Source organism: Chelonia mydas, chromosome 16, assembly GCF_015237465.2.
Source record: "Chelonia mydas isolate rCheMyd1 chromosome 16, rCheMyd1.pri.v2, whole genome shotgun sequence".
Classification (NCBI taxonomy): Eukaryota; Metazoa; Chordata; order Testudines; family Cheloniidae; genus Chelonia; species Chelonia mydas.
Genome location: NC_057857.1, coordinates 6,811,069 through 6,830,768, shown reverse-complemented (window position 1 = coordinate 6,830,768; position 19,700 = coordinate 6,811,069). Strand labels below are relative to the sequence as shown.

Sequence of the window (19,700 nt, the reverse complement as noted above, 5' to 3'; positions counted from 1 at the left end):
GCCTGGCCCAAACACCACCACTCCCTGACAAGTGTAGCACTGTTGTTACCAACAGTCACTCCCAACATAAGCCACATTCTGCTTAGTTACAGCTGGGGCCCTCAGAGATTTCTTAGCTGCTTTGTTGTAGGCAAGGCTCGAGTTCTCCTGCCATGAGAGGGCCATGGAAGAGCCAGGGGGAAGAGGCAGTAGAAGGCAAATAAGTGTATTTTTGCAACATCAGTACCACCAAGGCTAAAGTGACACCTCTTTGAAACTAGAGAATGGTGAATCGGTTCAGGAAAGACAAGAAGGCCTCCAAGTCAGATGGTGTTTATTTCAGGAGCTGAAAGCTTTCAGAAGGTTCTGAAACAGCTGGTTAATTGTGTCCTGTAACAGGGTCCACGACCCGCTCCTCTTCCCAGGGCCCGCTTGCTGCCCCCAATAAGGCTCAGAGAGGCTTCAGGGTCATGCAACACCCGTGTCTTTATTTACTTAAAGTTATCCCACCACCAGTGTCTGTCTATATACAAGCTTGACAGGATTAGTCACCTCCTTTACAGGCAGAGTCAGCCTTCAGCTAGGAGGCCTCCAGTTCCCTCCCTGGCTGCCCCTGCCTTCCTTCCAGCCTTTATAGTCCTTGGCTTGTCAGGCCAGCAGGTGTTGCCAATCCTCAGGCCAACATCAGGCCTTTTCCATCAGCCCCTTGACTGGAGCTTCCCTTGATTGGAGCTGACTGGGCAGGGGCTAATTAGGTGCTTTTGCACCAGCACCCTGCTACATGCCTCCATTCACCCAATTATATCTTCACATCTTTGCACTGGGAGAAACTGAAAGTGCCCCAGGAATAAGACTTTTCTCACTGTTGTTCCAGCCCAGCTAGAGGTGGGACGCACCAGAAATCTCAGGAATAAGGTTGTTCTCAGGACATTTCCTGCCCAACATTAGCACTGAACTTTTGGCAATTCCCCTGTTGCTGTTTAACGCGTGCTGGAGTCTTCCTCCATGCCGACTTTAGGCAGCCTGGAGGAAAGGCACCCTAGGGGCTGCAGAGTGGACTCTGCAGTGAGCCGATGCTTAGGATGACAAGAAACCTGGCTCTGGGTCCCTCACTCTGCAGGCTGGGTGTGTTGAGTAGAGGTGGAGCATTGATCCCCGTTGTGGGAGGAATGCTTCTGTGAAGGCTGGAATCAGAGCACTCAAGTCCCCCAAGACTGGGAGCACCTTGTGTAATTCTTGCATGGCCCATCAGTGATGGCTTCTGGTAGTAGTTACATGGGATTGATGGGAGAACTGCTGAATCTCTGGGCTTTGCAGTGTGGGCGAGTGGGTTGGAGGGATGTAGAATTAAAGGAGAAGTGACGAAAGGTGTACAAGAGACCCTGCCACCGGAAGAGCTGCTGCTAGAACTGTTACCTTCTATAAACTCTCACCGAGCAGTTTGGCCTGTGGGGTGAGACTGAAAGCAGCTGCTCAGGGTTACCTCCTGAACCAGACAGGAGGTTTCCCTCGGGCTTGGTCTGGAAGTTGAAGGGAACAGACTGCCAGCCATTTCATGGAATATACGGGCCAGCTGTCTGAGAAGGGGAAGAGCGGACTTTGTCCCTCTAGCAGGCATTGGTAGCCTGAGCGTTTGGTACTGCACTCTCATAAATACGTAGGAGAAGGGAGGAACCAGGCTGACCGGCGCAGTCATAGAGTTTAAGGCCAGAAGAGACCATCAGACCATCCCAGGCTACCAACACCCCCCAGCACCAGCACACTAACCCCAGCAACCGACGTATCCCAGCCAACAGGAGAGTAGACTATGATGCGTCCCAGGCTGAGAACAGAAGGGACCGAGGTGCACCAGTGCCTGAGGCCCCTGCAATGGCAGCAAAATGATAACGCGAGATACACCCAGATAATCCCGCCAAGTGACCTGCACCCACATGTTGCAGAGGAAGGAGGAAAAAACCCCAAGGTCACTGTCAATCTGAGCTGGGGGGAAATGGCTTCCTGACCCCACACGTGGTGAACAGTTAGACCCTGAGCACGTGAGCAAGAGCCAGCCAGCCAATGGAAGCCAGCCTGAGGGAGACAATGGTCGGTGCCATCTCCGAGCCCTGCTCCATCTCCATGTGACCATCCCTAATGCTTCAGAGAAAGGAGACAACCCCCCCCCACAAACAAAATACATGAGGTGCGGGGGTTGGAAATCCCTTCCTGACCCCTGAAGCTGGCAAGCAGAAACCTTGACACATGAGCTTTTAGGAACAAAATGGAAGTGAGGCCCAGGCTGCTAAGCCCTGCCCCCTACCATCACAAAGAATCCCCCCAGAAGACTGGTCTTGAAAGCAAGAGGGGTCTTTTAAATACAGGAGTCGCTTTCTTCAATGCTAGATCAGCGGGAGAGGTGGCAAGTAGCACAACTGTGTGTCCAGAATGTATTGTGCATTTCGGACTGTAAGATCCTTGGGGCAGGGGTCATGGCTTGCTCTCCATTTTGTACAGAACTGAGCATACTATTGGCTCTCAAATAAATATTGAGGCCCAGTAGAGGGTCTATAGTAGTATAATATGTACAGCCCTGAGCTGAAGCTACCATCTCTGGGGGTGAGAGGGCAGATCAGCCTGCATTGCCCGTTCAGTGCTTGGCCTTTCTTGACAAGCCTGTAAGAGTGAGAGCCTCACAAGTGTGAATAACTGAAAGGTGATCAGGAATAAGTAATGTAGACCTTGGAAAGGTGAGGCGATTCCAGCCACAGGAAACAGAAAAGCATCATGCTTTGCACAATTCTCAGAAAAGAAGAGAGATGAAGGCCTAGTGCTTACATCACCTATTTCAAACCCTTATCCTGTGCATGGCAGTAATCCAGCTCAGGGTCCCATTGTGCTAGGCAGCGTGCAAACACACACAGCACCACAGTCCTTGCCCCAAAGAGCTGACAATCCAATTTAAGACATCATGCAACAAGTGAGACTCAAATGGAAGGTGGCTCAGAGCACCCCATGTGTACGCAAGTGGATATGTAGGTACCTTAATGTGATGGCAATGAATAATTTAACTGTTTATTTCTATTTTAAAAGAAGGAAGAGTGCCAGCTATTTCCACCAACTTTCCAACTAGCCCTTGCCAACTGGCAGTTTCCTATACGTTTCACAGTGGCAGTGGATCTTGAGGAGGGAGTTGAAGGAGTAAACGGGGGTATTACGGACAAGTTTAGGGAAGATGGTCTATGCGTAAGCATTGGAGCAGGAGAAGCTATGAAAATGAACAGAGGAGGGAATGGGGGTGGATCCACGCTGTTCGGGGGACACAGTTAACGTTGGTCGGGTGTCGTAACTATGTATTTTCATGCTTTCAAAATCTGGGTTCCCCTGACTTTCCTAGGATTCCAGTGCTTGGCTTTTGACGTGTACTCTCAACCTTAATTCTAGCTTAACAATATTATTTTTATGTCTTACCTTTGACTAAGTGGACATGAAAATAAAAACGCTTGTCTATGGTTTGTGTCCCTTGGGAGAAATATCAATTCAAAACAAAAACAATTGTTCACATAATTTTAAATTTCTAGCTAGGGTTAATTTTGAGAACTACTTATTGGCATAAGCATGAGTGACCTTAGAAAGTACCTGTATTAAAGATCCATATTTGGTCATAGATAGTCTTTTCAGGATAGAGGAATGAAGCTAAACAAGATGACCAGTTTTAAATACCCCTTGGATTGCTCTGTATTACAATTCTTGAATTTAATTACTAGTTAGATGAACTTTGAACCTGCCAAATTAAACTTTATGCAGTCAGTTTCTGTCATTACCTATCATATAGCTGTCTTATTTTACTATGTGAAATTCTCTTTTATGCCTTGGTATTTTATTTTAGATAATAAAACTTGCAAATACAGAAGACTCAGATTGTCAGGCCAGATCCCCGGCTGGGGTAAATCAGTATTACCTCCGCTGATGCCAATGGACCCATATTAACTTATAGAACAAAAGCATGTTGACTTTGGCCCAGATCATGAAAGGTATTTAGGCAACTAACTCCCATTGATTTCAACAGATGTCGGGAGCCTAAACAGCTTTCAGGATCTGGCCCTTTGCAACTTCCATCTAAGCAAGATGGATTTCTTATGAATTAGCGAGAAAGGTCTGGAACGGTTAACTGAAGTTAGTTAGCCATTGTGTTATGCATGTCTCCCTCTCTCACAAGCAAAGAAGTTATAAGGTTTTCTAAATTGAATTCCTTTGACAGAATTCAGATCTCTTAAAGCAAGACTGTTGTTCCAGAGTAAGGTGACATTTCAAGTCGAGCTAATCGCCAGCCGCCAAAGAGGCTTATGGAAGGAGTAGTTTTCAATGATCCCATTTTACATTCCATTCCTCTTCCCAGAGCACTCGAGCTACCTCAGTCCCACCCTACTGTAACACAAGCCTGGCACTGCTGAAATGCATTTCTCTAGGCTAGATTCGTGGCTCAGTGGCAGACAGTGAGATCATGCAGGCGGCGACAGCTACAAGCCATAGGGGAGAGAAGGAACTTCCCTGGGGCGCCCAATCAATCTCAGCAGCTGTTTATTGCCTCACATGCTACAAGGCCGGGGAAACTGGTGCTTAGACAAACCACAGGTCACTTGTCTGGCTCTTCTGTCTGCAGTTTCTGAAAAATACTATGAATAAATTGCAAGTAACTTCTTTGGGGAAAAACTCTGACTTGCGTGCACGTCCCAGCTGAGCTTCCGTGCTGGTCATGCAGTATCACCCGACCATGCCTCTAACTCAGATATGCAGTCACTCCCGGGGAGAGGAAGCGGGGTTTGTCACTTGGGCCTCGCTGCCCCAATGTGCGATAAGGAGAAAGCAAGCACCAGGACAAACGCAAACTGTCTGGGATTTGTCCTCTGGTCGGCTGCTTCCAGGAGCAGAAAAGGCGGAGTCCTGTTAAACAGCTCACAGCCAAGCAGGAATACACGGAGCAGTTGGTTGGACACCTCCCTCCCTCCCATCCCATCATCCAGCCATAGTCTCCTAGCCTTTCGCTTTCTACTATCTCTCTGGATTTGGAGGATGGTAGAATGTTACCTAGCACTTGATCTCCCATCTCTTTCTTTCCTACTTTGCCACTTCCCCACATTGTTTCTTGCCCTAAAGAAGTCTCTCATAGTGCTTTACGTCTTCAAAGCACTGCCTAGACATTAGCCAGGTTAGTCCTCACAACCTCCTTAAGGGAGGTGGATTACTAAGCAGTATCCTCATTTCAGAGAGGAGAAGAGATGACAGAGATGCCAGCAAGGCAGCGGCAGGAATGGTAACGAAAGCAGTGTCATGCTCTAGCTGTTGGACCATGCTGTGCCCTAGGCTGTCACTTCCGGAAGTCAGGGTTCAAGTCTGGATCAAGCTAGAAGGGAAGTGAATTTGACGGTCTCAACCTAGTCCTCAGAGTACATACATCCAGCTCATAACAAACCACTTCACAATGCATCGTGATTAGCTGGACAGACTCTGGATTTTAAGAGCAATGGGTGCTGCGAGCCAGAACTGAGGTACATTCACACAGCAGGTAAGGGCCCAGAGTAGGACTAAGGTGGGGTATGCAGGTCAGGGTAGAAGTGAACTAGAGGAGATGACAGGGAGGAGATGCAGCTTGCATGGGCCCATGCCCACCTCCGAGCCTTTGGCACAGCTACATGGAAGAGATAGGAAGGGAGAGGACGTGTCCTTCCGGATTATTTGCTGAACTCTATGTCCCCCTAGAAGTGGCTGCAGGCCTCCTGCATTCTTACACATGCTCCCCACTCCTCCAATTTTAACCTGATTGTGCTCATCCAATTCCCTTTTGGGAGTCCTCCCCACGGAGTATTCTCAACCCACACAAGAAAAGAAACACGGCCCTAAAGAAGCATTGCCAGTGTTACACAACAGCTTCCTCCTCTTCCAGCGAGGAAGATCCTTTGTATTGACATCAGCATCTAAGTGAATGAGAAGTAGGTGTCCCCATCAGGAAAGCGCCAATCAGACTTGCAGAGCAAGATTGTTGTCAATCCCTCAGTTTGTGTAATCTCGGAGAGGGTGCCCAAGAAGTGATTCCTCTCAGGAAGAGGACTGGGGTTGCCAACCCTCCTGGATTGGCCACGAGTTTCCTTGAATCAGCATTGATCTCCCAGTGGTTTCTGAAACCAATCCGGGAGATTTTAATTGGCTGCTAAAAGTCCAGTTGGCGGCGCAGTGGGGCTAAGGCAGGCTCCCTTCCTGCCCTGGCTCCGTGCGGCTCCTGGAAGTGACCAGCACGTCCCTCTGAATATGGGGCAGATGGGTGGCTACAGGGGCTCCGTGCACTGCACCCCCACCCCCAGCACCATCTCCGCAGCTCCCATTGGCCGGGAACCACAGCCAATGGGAGCTGCGGGTGTGGTGCCTGCAGGTAGGGGTAGCACGCAGAGCTGCCTTCCCACCCCTGAGCCTAGGAGCCAGACATGCTGGCCACTTCCAGGAGCTGCTGAGGTAAGCACCACCCAGAGCTCGCACCCCAACCCCTGCCCCAGCCCTGAGCCCCCTCCTGCACTCAAACTCCCTCCCAGAGCACCTCAACCCCTGCCCCAGCCCAGTGAAAGTGAGTGAGGGTGGGTGGAGAGCGAGTGACGGATGGAGGGGGGATGGAGTGAGAGGTGGGCAGGGCCTCAAAGAAGGGGCCGGGCAGGGGCGGGGCAAGGGTGTTTGGGTTTGTGCGATTAGACAGTTAGCAACCCTAAAGAGAATCCCACCCCCTCAGAATTAACTTGTTCCCACCCCTTCCTATGGGCAGGTCAGGTCTTTTCTCTGCTCAGACACAAGTGACAACTTCAATTACAACCCTGGCGTCTCCCCTGTTCTAACAACTGCACCAGAGCTTGCTGCTGAGTAGCCAGTCAGTCACGCCAGGTTCCCCAGAAATGAATTTTATCTCCTTCCCTGTCATTCCAGAGCTAAACAATAGATCAAGTCTGGGCTTGGTATCACGCAGCTTCTCCCCTCTGGGGTGACACTGCGCCTTCTGCCCCCTTCTCTTTCATTGGCCAACTCTTCCATTACTGTATGTTAAAGGACATTTTCATCCACTCCATTAGACAAGGAGCCATGGTATTCATGCTGCAAGCTAGACACTCCAGCTGTTGCACTTAATGGAGCGTTAAGCACTGGAGATGTGGACGCAGCAAAAAAAAAAAAAACTGGTTTATTGGCTATGCAAATCTTATTTAACTAACTCACAAAAGACTTAGGCTAGGATTTGCAAAGTTGCCTAAAGAACTTGGACACTCAGGTTCCCTTTGAAAATCCAAGCCTTGGTTTTCATTTTACTACTCTTCAGAGTTTGATTTGAGAACTTTCTTAACAAATCAGCAATGAGTTTTTGTTCTGCACAATGTGCATTTTACCTGAAGGGGAGGCTATCATGCATAACAATGGCAAATGGAGTGTCAGTAACATGCTTTTGGAGTCACAAGCATCTTGCCAAGGATTCGTTCATAGTTCAGAGACAACAATCCAAAGCACGCAGCCAGCTGATTCATAACAGCTGTGGTCATCTGCCATGCACTTGAAAAAGTAACTGAGACAAGAATAGTGGGTTTTAGTCTTCTGAAAACTGCAGTTTCCACACATGTATGGGGAATGTTTAAACTATTTTACGCTTAAAGCAGAAATCCATTTACTTTTTAGAGTTTCTCTTTACAGCTTTGGCAAATCATCAGCAATCTGTGTTACAAGACCCACTTCTACTAACTAGACAAAGATATGAACCATAGTAGGGGATTTCTCTCTGGATAGAAAGGTGTCACTCTTAGGGAAGAAATGGGATAACAACATGGTAGTATATACTCTGGTAGTTATCACAAAGAAATGTATAACTGGACCACTGAAATCAAACCTACAGACACTATGTGGATTTCTTTAACAAAACAATTTTTCTCACTGAAATAAATTGCATATTTTAGAGATCGCAGGGAAGTTTGAAGACAAGCGGTCACTTGAAAAATAAACAGACCATTCACTACTATCTTCCTTCTGTAGATTAATAAGATTTGTCTTGGCAACTTTGTATCCTTATAATTCCATGTAAAAGAAAAAACAGTCTAGTGTGTTCTCAGGACCAGTTATTCAGATGCATTTTGGCCCTTAAAGATGCAGATATGTGTGTTTGAAAATCTCTACAAGCACATGCCTACATCTGTGACAAGAATTGCTCAACGCAGGGGATGTCTCCTTGTGACTGCTCTGGGGGATCAGCGCCTGGTCTGGCACGCTCTTCCATCAGGTACTCAAGCTGTGACCCACCCCCCTTCTCCCCACGACTCAGGGTGCTCCTTCTTTGTGACTCAGCTCTCCAACCAGGTCACTATAGTCCTCCCCTTCCAGGGTAACAAAGTGTCTCTGTACCAGCCATTCAGTGGCATCTCCAACTCCTGTGCCACTTCCCAGTGGCTGGTAGGAGAACCCAGGCCTGCCCTCTACACTTTCTTCCAGCCCAGAGACCCCATAAAAAGCAGCCAAGGTCTGCGCAGTCCTATCCCTTGCTGCTGTTTCCCTGGGCATCTTCCTATCCTCCAGGTGCAGCCAAGTACCCTAACAGGCCCCTTGAGCCCACATTAACCCTTTCAGAGCTTGCGGGGGGGGGGGGGGGTACACATCCCATTACAGCCTCTTTAAGCACCTCAATGCCTTTGACAATCTGGTATATATTCCAAATTTTTTTCTAAGTGTCCCTTCACCCTCAGCCGAGTTGCAGTCCTTTTGAAATGTGCATTAAGAGTGGGATTTGCGCTCCTGACTCAATCGCGAATGCCACACAAAATGATTGTGGTGTCTAGAGGCCCCAACCAAGCTATACATACCGTACATACAAATGTGCTGTACATACAAATAGAAAGCAGCTGAAAAGTCTGCAGCCTAAACAGACAAGGAAGTATTATCCCCATTTTACTGAAGGGGGACGGAGGCACAGAGAAATTACGCAGCTAGTATAGGGAGAATTCATGCTTTGCCCTCCTGTAAGGTTTTTGGGTTTTTTTTCATATGAGGATCTCAGAGCACCATGGAAATATTAACTAGTTAAAATTTACAACCTCCTCCTATAAAGCACATACTGTACGAATCATTCATCCATCACTGAATGCATCCATCTCTGGGGTGGAGCACCGCAGATCTCTTAACAACTCATGGCAAAACAATGCAATGGTTTCAGAGCAGGAACTTAAGAAGAATGCTACATCCAATTAAACTACAAAGGAAGCTTACATAGGCAGAATGTGGCCTTAGCATTGTAGGACCCTAATAGCCACAAGCAGTTGGGCCCTTGCTTTTGTCTCCTTGTTAAAAACCAGGGCCCTGGTACCAATGCTGGTGTGCTACTAATTCAAAGAAGGAACAAGCATCTACCTACTGAATCACCACCACACACTCCCTTCCTGCACCACCTGGGCACAAAAACAACCCTGTCTCCCAGCCAGTTAGTGATCTAGCCTGCGCCTGCTTAGTTTAGAAGAGCTGATAGGATTACAGCACAATATTCAGACAAGAAGCCTTCAGTCCAACGAAAAAAAAACCCTTTCTGTGGTAACAGAATTCAAGCTACAGCGAGTCCTTGGCAAAGCAAAATGCATTCATGCCCTAAGAGTTCTTTTGCTTCAAGTTTGCCCCAACACAAGTCCCTTCACTATTCACAAATTCCTAGGCAATTTATTCCAGCCATTTTCCTTTGACAGCTGCACACCTAGAGAGAAACTTTCTTCCCAGCAGAGCCAAAAGAGAAGGATATTTGTATCATTAACTTTGGGGAAGGCTTATCCGCTTATTGGTTGTTCTGAATCATATTTACACATAATGGAGTGTAGCCAGTATAAAGTGAAGTGAAGTAATTTCTGCTGCTTTCAGGTGGAATGTTTTCCATACAGCCCAGGCATTGCAGTGGCTGGATTTTATACTTTATTTATAGGCTTGGCAGAATACAATTTTTTCATATAATTTCAGCAGATGTGTTTATTTTAAAGCATTGTTTTAATTTTAATCTATTTAGATGTTCACTGTTGCACAAAATTATGGGTTTAAGGATTTTTTCCCCCTGATTTTTATTCATTTACATTTTGACATTTGTGGGAAATTATGGGGGAGTCAGACAATAATTATTTAAGGATAGTAAACACAGATTCAAAATGATACAGTTTTATAGCCATTGAAACCCCAATTGTCAACATCACATGTCAAAATAAACACAGTAAGTATCCTTAAATCAAACTCCAATAAATTATCAAGCAGCACGTTTCTTACTTTGCCTATCTGTAAATTTGGACTATCATTGATGGAGATATTTTTTTCCATGGGTTTCTGTGTGCACAGTGAAATCTATGTTTACCAACATCTATTGATAAAAATCTAATTCTTCCAAGCCTATCAATTTAGTATGACACATCGTAGCTCGGTGCTGACTGAGCAGTGGTATGATATTATTTTCACATCCGCCGTTACTTCGGCAGTGCTATGTTTTCTGAAGAAAGCCAACAATTCCCTTGTACATTGTTTTGCTTTTTAAAACTAGGTTTGCTTCTTTTTTTTTTTTTAAAGTAAGCCCCATTACAGACAACTACGTTATCTTAAAATTATTGTGACAGAGATGGCAATTTCCTGCAAAATCCTTAGAAGACCTTATTGTGTTCAGTTTATGTATTATTCTGGGCCAAGACGGTATGTTACCTCTCTCAGGGGGCAGATGTGAGATGTGGTAGTTCAAAAGATCATACTGAAAATGTGCCAAACAAGTATGGACTTTTGGAACAATAACTGTTAAGTAGATTTCATGGGCAATCCCTAGGGTTAATACAAATTCCCCAACTCTGGTTATGTAAAACCCCAGCTTTTCAAAGGTACGACCCTGAGGAGTCATTGTCTGATGATTGCCTGTTACAGAAGGCTAAGATCAAAGACCCAACCTGTTTAAAGAATCAGCTGATCTGCTCAGACTCTGTTCTGGATCTAAGATGGATGAACTTGTAACCAGGGGGAAAACCCAATTGTGGGTTTTGAAGGACAAAAACCTACCTGGGCTAGAATTGGGGTAACTTTTGCTAAACTTTCAAGCATCTGTGTAGGTTCTTTTATTGTTTTAATGTGTTTTCTCTGTAATGCTTTCACCTTAAGAATAAATGTGCTTGCTTAGAAAGAGCAGTGGGCTAACTTGTAACTGCAGGTCATAGCCTATAGAAAGAAAGGAAAGTGAAGGTGCTGGCTTTTGGGACAGTCTGGCTTGCTGGGGAAGTCACAGTGAGGCAGGGAGCTGTGTAGCCTTAAAATCGCTGGTCAGGAGGAAGTGAGACGTGGGTCTCTGCCCAAGAGAGATAATGCCTAGGAGCAGGAAGCCTAATGTGCTTAACCAAGGTGGCTGGAAGGTGAATACAGATGCAGCTGCCCTGAAACTGACAATTATATTATTATGCATCATGTGAATATTTAGACAGAGACTCGCTAAGAGACACGGGGAGCTGTGCTTGGGTACTCTACCAAACGTACAGCCTAGGGTCTACAAGTCCAACTGAATGGGACACTCAAGGGCTGAGGGTATTAGTCCAGGGAAAAGGACACTGGGCTGGCACTCAGGAGATGAGGCTCTTAGTCTGACTCTGCCACCGACTTCCTGCGTGCCACTAGACAAGTCACTTCCCCACGGGTTTCCCCTCCCACCCTTTGTCTGTTTAGATTGTAGGGACTCTCTTTTTACTGTTTATACAACAGGGCCCCCATCTTGCTTGGGACCTCTAGGCAGTACCATGATACACGTAGTTACCGATACTAACAAAGACCTTCCCCTAGCAGAGATCTGAGGTATAATCTGAAAGGGCTTTCTGCAGCCTGATCTGCAAATGAACTTAACCAACAGACGGGTTCAGTGCAACCAAGATCTGAGGGATTTTCCAGCTCTTAGTGGTCCCCTTCCCCCAAGCATCTCTCTGTGCTTTCACTGCCTGCCAGTCCCACCTCCTCAGAGCCCTTCCTGCTCAAATTCACCACAACTCTGCCAAGTCCTGCAATTACAGCAGATAGCTGTGACCTTTCCTCCACTCTGGGAGACCGTGCTGACCTTCCACCTGCCCTGGGCATGGTCTGTGTACATCAAAGGCCCCTCCGTTCAGTGACCACCTTCCTGCCCCAACACTCCCATTCACCCCCCAAAAAGAGAGACACCCAACCACCTTTGTCTGTGCACAGAGACATCCTGTGCATTTCCTAAAACCAGTCTTTGGACACAGGGTACGTAGGTATCAAATACTTTTGATTTTGGCACCAAACATAAAGGAGGAATTTTTTCCACAGGGAAAGCTTTCAGATGGATCCCTCTTAAAAATAGAAAGCCCCTTCGACACAAACTTCCTCGTGGCTGGACTCTACTAAAACTAGACAAGCCATTTACAACACACACTTTGCTCCTCTACAAAAGAAAAAGGACACTAAATTATCTAAACTACTACATGCCACAAGGGGCCACAGCAATGGTTCCCTTAACCCACCCAGCAAAATTGTTAATCTATCCAACTATACTCTTAATGCAGCAGAAGAATCTGTCCTATCTCGGGGCCTCTCCTTCTGCCCCTCCACCCCCACGAACATGATACAGTTCTGTGGTGACCTTGAATCCTATTTTCGACGTCTCCGACTCAAGGAATATTTCCAACACACCTCTGACCAACATACTAATCCACAGAGACCTTCCTACCAACACTACAAAAAGAAGGATTCTAGGTGGACTCCTCCTGAAGGTCGAAACAGCAGACTGGTCTTCGACATAGAGTGCTTCCGCCGACGTGCACAGGCTGAAATTGTGGAAAAGCAGCATCACTTGCCCCATAACCTCAGCCGTGCAGAACACAATGCCATCCACAGCCTCAGGAACAACTCTGACATCTTTCAGAGTAACAGCCGGGAATCAAAAAGGCTGACAAAGGAGGTGCTGTTGTCATCATGAATAGGTTGGAATATGAACAAGAGGCTGCTCGGCAGCTCTCCAGCACCACTTTCTACAGGCCATTACCCTCTGATCCCACTGAGAGTTACCAAAAGAAACTACAGCATTTGCTCAAGAAACTCCCTGAAAAAGCACAAGAACAAATCCACACAGACACACCCCTGTTACCCCGACCTGGGGTATTCTATCTGCTACCCAAGATCCATAAACCTGGAAATCCTGGGCGCCCCATCATCTCAGGCATTGGCACCCTGACAGCAGGATTGTCTGGCTATGTAGACTCCCTCCTCAGGCCCTACGCTACCAGCACTCCCAGCTACCTTCGAGACACCACTGACTTCCTGAGGAAACTACAATCCATCGGTGATCTTCCTGAAAACACCATCCTGGCCACTATGGATGTAGAAGCCCTCTACACCAACATTCCACACAAAGATGGACTACAAGCCGTCAGGAACGGTATCCCCGATAATGTCACGGCAAACCTGGTGGCTGAACTTTGTGACTTTGTCCTCACCCATAACTATTTCACATTTGGGGACAATGTATATCTTCAAATCAGAGGCACTGCTATGGGTACCCGCATGGCCCCACAGCATGCCAACATTTTTATGGCTGACTTAGAACAACGCTTCCTCAGCTCTCGTCCCCTAACGCCCTTACTCTACTTGCGCTACATTGATGACATCTTCATCATCTGGACCCATGGAAAAGAAGCCCTTGAGGAATTCCACCATGATTTCAACAATTTCCATCCCACCATCAACCTCAGCCTGGACCAGTCCACACAAGAGATCCACTTCCTGGACACTATGGTGCTAATAAGCGATGGTCACATAAACACCACCCTATACCAGAAACCTACTGACCGCTATTCCTACCTACTTGCCTCCAGCTTTCACCCAGACCACACCACACGATCCATCGTCTACAGCCAAGCTCTACGATACAACCACATTTGCTCCAACCCTTCAGACAGAGACAAACACCTACAAGATCTCTATCAAGCATTCTTACAACTACAATACCCACCTGCGGAAGTGAAGAAACAGATTGATAGAGCCAGAAGAGTACCCAGAAGTCACCTACTACAGGACAGATCCAACAAAGAAAATAACAGAACGCCACTAGCCGTCACCTTCAGCACCCAACTAAAACCTCTCCAACGCATTATCAAGGATCTACAACCTATCCTGAAGGACGACCCATCACTCTCACAAATCTTGGGAGACAGGCCAGTCCTTGCCTACAGACAGCCCCCCAACCTAAAGCAAATACTCACCAGCAACCGCAGACCACACAACAGAACCACTAACCCAGGAACCTATCCTTGCAACAAAGCCCGTTGCCAACTGTGCCCACATATCTATTCAGGGGACAACATCATAGGGCCTAATCACATCAGCCACACTATCAGAGGCTCGTTCATCTGCACATCTACCAATGTGATATATGCCATCATGTGCCGGTGATGCCCCTCTGCCACGTACATTGGGCAAACTGGACAGTCTCTATGTAAAAGAATAAATGGACACAAATCAGATGTCAAGAATTAAACATTCATAAACCAGTCAGAGAACACTTCAATCTCTCTGGTCACTCGATTTCTGATCTCAAAGTGAGTATCCTTCAACAAAAAAACTTCGAAAACAGACTCCAACGAGAGACTGCTGAATTGGAATTAATTTGCAAATTGGATACAATTAACTTAGGCTTGAATAGAGACTGGGAGGGGTTGAGTCATTATACTAAGTGAAACTATTTCCCCTTGTTTATTCCTTCCCCCCCCCCTTTCCTCAGACGTTCTTGTTAACTCCTGGAAACGGCCCACCTTGATTATCACTTCAAAAGGTTTTCTCTCCCCCCACCCCATTCTCCTGCTGGTAATAGCTCATCTTAAGTGATCACTCTCCTTACAATGTATATTTTTTCATGGTCTGTGTGTATATATAAAATCTGCTCACTGTACTTTCCACTTTATGCATCCAATGAAGTGAGCTGTAGCTCACGAAAGCTTATGCTCAAATAAATTGGTTAGTCTCTAAGGTGCCACAAGTACTCCTTTTCTTTTTGCTTTTAAACCAGAATCTCTTACCATATTTGGTAGTTACCAGGGCAATGGGTGTTTAAACAAAGGCTAGGCTTGCTGTTAGTCCAGCCCCTGGCTCCTATTGGGTCATCTAGGGACGTTCATTCGTAGAGTTGAGTTTGTCACCTCCCGGCCCCAGCCAGACAACAGATCCTATCCTCAATGCAGGGGTACGGCAGTTCTGCAGCACACAGGAGAAGCTGAGGCTTGGAAGAGCCAATGCCCTTCTCCAACTCCAGATACAGATGAGCCCCATTCATCTGGAATTCCCAAGGGGCACCCAACCCCTTCGGATTAGTCGTGGCTTTCAAAGAGGAAGCATTAATGGCTATTGCCCAGGCCTGGCAGACAAAAGGGAGGATTTTATTCTTAGCTCTGCCACAGATCTGCTTTACCTGAAGCAAGTCATTTTGGGGGTCAGATTTTCAAGTGCAGTACATTAGGTGTGGAGCCCTTTAGAAAACATGGGCCTGCCTGTGGGTGCTGAGAATGTGGAAAGCTAATGCTCCGCTCTTTGGAAAAACCTGGAGCACTGTGACCAGATTTTCAGAGGTGTTGAGCACCCTCTGTGGGAACTTATCATGGGGTCATTTGTGTGGTCAGCAGGCCTAGTGGTCTGGGCCTCCGACTCCTGTCTCCCTTCCAGCCCACTGTGTCCTGGATGGGGTTCAACTCAGTCAGCTTCCTTGATGGCTCAGAGTAGGGGAGTCTGGAGTGGGCAGGGGTACCTAGATCTTCCTCCTCCATTGGGCTCCAAACGTGTAACAGTGTGGGATGGCCAGGGCCCAGTCCACCTGCTGTTCATCCTCCCCTGGGCCACTTCCTCCCACGCCTGATAACTCCTGGCTGCCATTGAGTTAAAGTCCTTCACTTCAAACCCCACAATCTAGGGGTCAGTGCAGGCAGCCTCTAGTGTCCCTATTTGTGGTTCTCCCTCCCTCTTGGGTAATGTCACAGGGGTAGGGGGCAACTCACAGCAAGCCCTCAGCAGTGGGGAGGCTGTTTCTCTTCCCATTGCCGAGTGATACTCCTCCAGGAAATAGCTTCTCTCCCGCCTTGCCCGGGTTGCTGGGGCTCCATTTAGTCTGGTCCTTGCCTCTTTCAAGTGGGCTTGCTTGCCCAACTCCTCCTCGACCCTGCCTGAGGTGCAGTTTTCCTGGCCAGGACTGCTCCAGTCCTTCCCCTATCTCAGCCTTAGTGTGGCTCAGGATCTCGGGCGGTCATACCATTCACTGTTCTTTGCCTCAATTCCACCCTCTAAAATGGGGATAACAGGACCAACCTCACCAGAGAGGATGTGAAGCGTTCATTAATGTATGTGTGCTTTTTTGAGATCCTTGCATGAAGCGGGGGGGGCAGATAAACGTGCCATTATTGTTATGTAGGGCTGCTGGCCTCCTTCTCAACGCCCTGCTGGCCTCCTTCTCAACGCCCCCAGGGAAAGCAGTGGTAGATCAGCTCTACAGCCTGGCTGCAGCTTCCCCTCCTGGAGGCCAGTGCTGGCAGGTTTTACAGAATGGTTAGTTTTGAAAGGGTCATGTGAGACTTGGTAGGTCTAGAGGGGACAGACGGGTGGGGGCGGGGGGGGGGGAGAGCAGCAGAGCCCCATGAAGCAAAGCAAATCATGTCTGACACACATGCAGTAGATTAAATTGCAAGCTCCTTGGGACAGGGGCTACCTTTTTATTCTGTGTTTGTACAGCGCCTAGCACAATGGGGCTCCAGTCCACCACTCCAGCTCCTACTGCAAACACAAATAATATAAATGCAGTAAAATGGTGTTCAATTGTATCTTCAACAAAGAGGAACATAGGACTGCCAGCAGAGTGGCTTTATTGTTGTCTGCGTAGCCTCTTTCAAGCGGGCTTGCTTGCCCAACTCCTCCCGCCTGTCAGAGCAATTGCTGCGGTTGCTTAAGGGAGTTGCTATTTTGCTCTTTCACATTCCCAACTCTCTGTATTGGTAAATACAAATTAAAGGCACCTGAGTAATGAAAGCCAGTAGCTGGGGTGACATTGTTCAACCTCTTTCCCCCAATTAAAACTGTAACATTTCACCTCCGCTTACAGCCTGTGTTAAACAATATCTGATTCCTCTGTGTACTCATTCATTCTGTTGTTGCTTGTGCAAGTGAGGGGAGAGACTGCCAGCGCTGCGGCTACTGCCCGGCTTAGAGGACTAATTCCCCCCTTGACTTGTGTGAGTGTCACTCCCGTTCCATTTTAAGACTCACAGCCCGTTATCCCCCAGCCGATCTCACAAAGGGGGCTTAAGCCAACCCGGCACAGCTCCAAGGAAATGCTGGGATCTCGGTACTGTAGGAAGTGGAGCTCTACCCAGTAGGCAATATTGTTCCTTCTGCGAGGGCATCAACCATGGTGGTAGGGGGCGCTGTGCTGCTGAACGTCCTGCTTTCCAAGATGAGGCATGGAACACTGGAGCCAAATGGTGCAGCTGGCTCCTGTCTATTTAATGGGATGAATCAAAAGCCAGGATCCAAACAAGGCAGAACCATGAAGTGTTTGACCTATTGGAGGTTTCATTCATTTATATTTGTACAAGGCCCTGAGCTCTGCAGACGCGAAAGGTGCTAGAGAATGGTCTCATGTTAAGGCCCAAGGGCACAAGTTCTGATTTCACTTCAGCTGCTGCAGTTCTGTTGAAATAATGGGCAGAATTTGGCCCAGCAGGGAGAGAGCTATACCAAGAAAGATGCTCCCTGATGCCGTCTGGTTAACACGCACTCACATCTAATAAAATACATTGCTTAGACTCAAACCATAATAAGGTTCAGGGGCCTGTGAATTTCAGTCTGATGTGTAAAGCTTTCATAACTGTTTCAGGACATTTGGGTCTTCCCCTTGCTGGCAGAGATAGCATCCAGGGCCCACCCAAACAATACAGACATACACATACAGCGCCACTGGAAAGGAAATTAAAAAGGCAATAGCTTGTCTCTTTCAGCAGAGGATGGAATGTGCTGTACTATCCATAAGATAAAGTAATATTTCTCCTGGAACTCGCAGAACCTCAGGAATAAGGAGATGGGTCAAAATCGTGTGTGTGTGTGTGTGTGTGTATATAAAACAACTCTCACCTGCACAACAGTCATGCAGCCCTCTCTGCTCCCCATCTTCTCATATTTTCCAAGGCTGCGAGATAACCATATGGGATTTCAGTGCTGGCTCAGAAAGGGAGGGTCAGTTTTTAATGATGGGCCAGATCCTCAGCTGCAGCAGATCAGTGGAGTTATGCCAATTTACACCAGCTGATGCAAGTTAGCCTGGCTCCACTGTTGTCAAAGCCAGCTCACAGCAGCTGAGGGGCTGGCCCCCTGCATTTTAAAAACCGACGTTTTTAAACAAAACGTATTAATTTGACACAATGGGCAGGGCTGGCCAGAAAACAAAAATTCCATTTAGGAGAAACTGAGGTTTCTGATCAGATCAGATCAGGAGACTTTCAAAACTTTTCACCAAACCAGAGTACCCTTCCCAGTAGCCTGGTGGTTAGGGTACTCATCTACGGTGCTGAAGGCCCAGACTGAAGTCCCTGCTTCAACCAGGCAGAGCAGGGACTGGAATGCTGATCTCTCCCTGCCCAGATGAGCGCCCTAACCACTGGGCTGTTGGCTATTCTGGGGTGGGTTTCTCTCTGTCTCTCCTGTAGGAGCTGTTCCACTTCGTATTAAATATACATTAGGCCTGAGCGCGAGATTGACTCCACAGCCCAATGGTTAGAGCACTTACCTGAGTTACAGGAGACCCGTGTTCAAATCCCTGCTCAGATCAGGCACTTGAACCCAGGTCTCCTGGATCCCCGGTGAGTGCTCTAATGCTCAGGCTATTGGCTATTCTGGTCTCTGTTTCTTGCTTGTTTTGACCAGAAATTCTCCCCGGGCTGAGAAACTATGTTGTTGAAACTGACACATTTCTACTAAAAAAATTTTGGAATTGGCATTTTCTGGCAAAAACAAAAAAACAAAAAAACCCATTTGGTTGAAAAATTCCTGACTAGCTCTAACAATTGCCACTTCTCTGCGCTGGGTAAGTGGAGACCTTCCAATAGTCAACAGCTCCTTTAAGACTGATGTTCTTTGCAGGCAAACCGTCATCTCTGGGGACCTGCCTGCCTCCCGCCCATCCAGGCACATGAGCCGCCCTGCTGGCGCGGTCATAGCAGTCACAGACATGGAAGCAGGCTCAAGACAGCCTTAGCAGCAACCAGAAATGCCCCACAGCTGACTGCTGTTCCCCAGCCTATGTGGAATGAACTGGGGGTGTCTCACATCAGTACCCAGAAGAAAGATGTCCCAACCGCCACAAAGTCTCACCTGCACCGCCAGCAAAGCTGGCCGCTGGGGCACTTTCAGCAGGAGAGCCCGGCCCTAAATGTATGATGGAGTCTGAAATCTCTTCTCCACCCCGGCTGTCCAAGTCAAGGCGCGGCAGGTCCCTTGGCAGGCGAGGTTTGCTGCTGCCCCAGTCCTGTAAAGATTAGGCCCTTGCTGAATGCCATGTAGCTATCTGAGGTACTTGTATGGCTCCCGTTGCTGCCGTATTTGAGCACCTCAGACTTTCTGTTATCCTCTCACTACAGCCCTGTGGAGTAGGGACATGCTATTAGCCCCAGTTTATGAGGGGGGCGGGACTGTGGAACAGGACG

The 19,700-nt window shown here is 47.5% G+C and overlaps 1 long non-coding RNA gene across 1 annotated transcript in view; it reads right to left on the bottom strand.

Moving 5' to 3' along the window:
• Positions 1-18,278, bottom strand: part of LOC122463151 — a 34,046-nt gene extending 15,768 nt beyond the window's left edge. The window contains exon 1 of the long non-coding RNA XR_006286214.1: positions 18,133-18,278. This is a non-coding gene — a long non-coding RNA (uncharacterized LOC122463151). The remainder of the gene's footprint in view (positions 1-18,132) is intronic.
• Between the last annotated feature and the right edge of the window lie 1,422 nt (positions 18,279-19,700).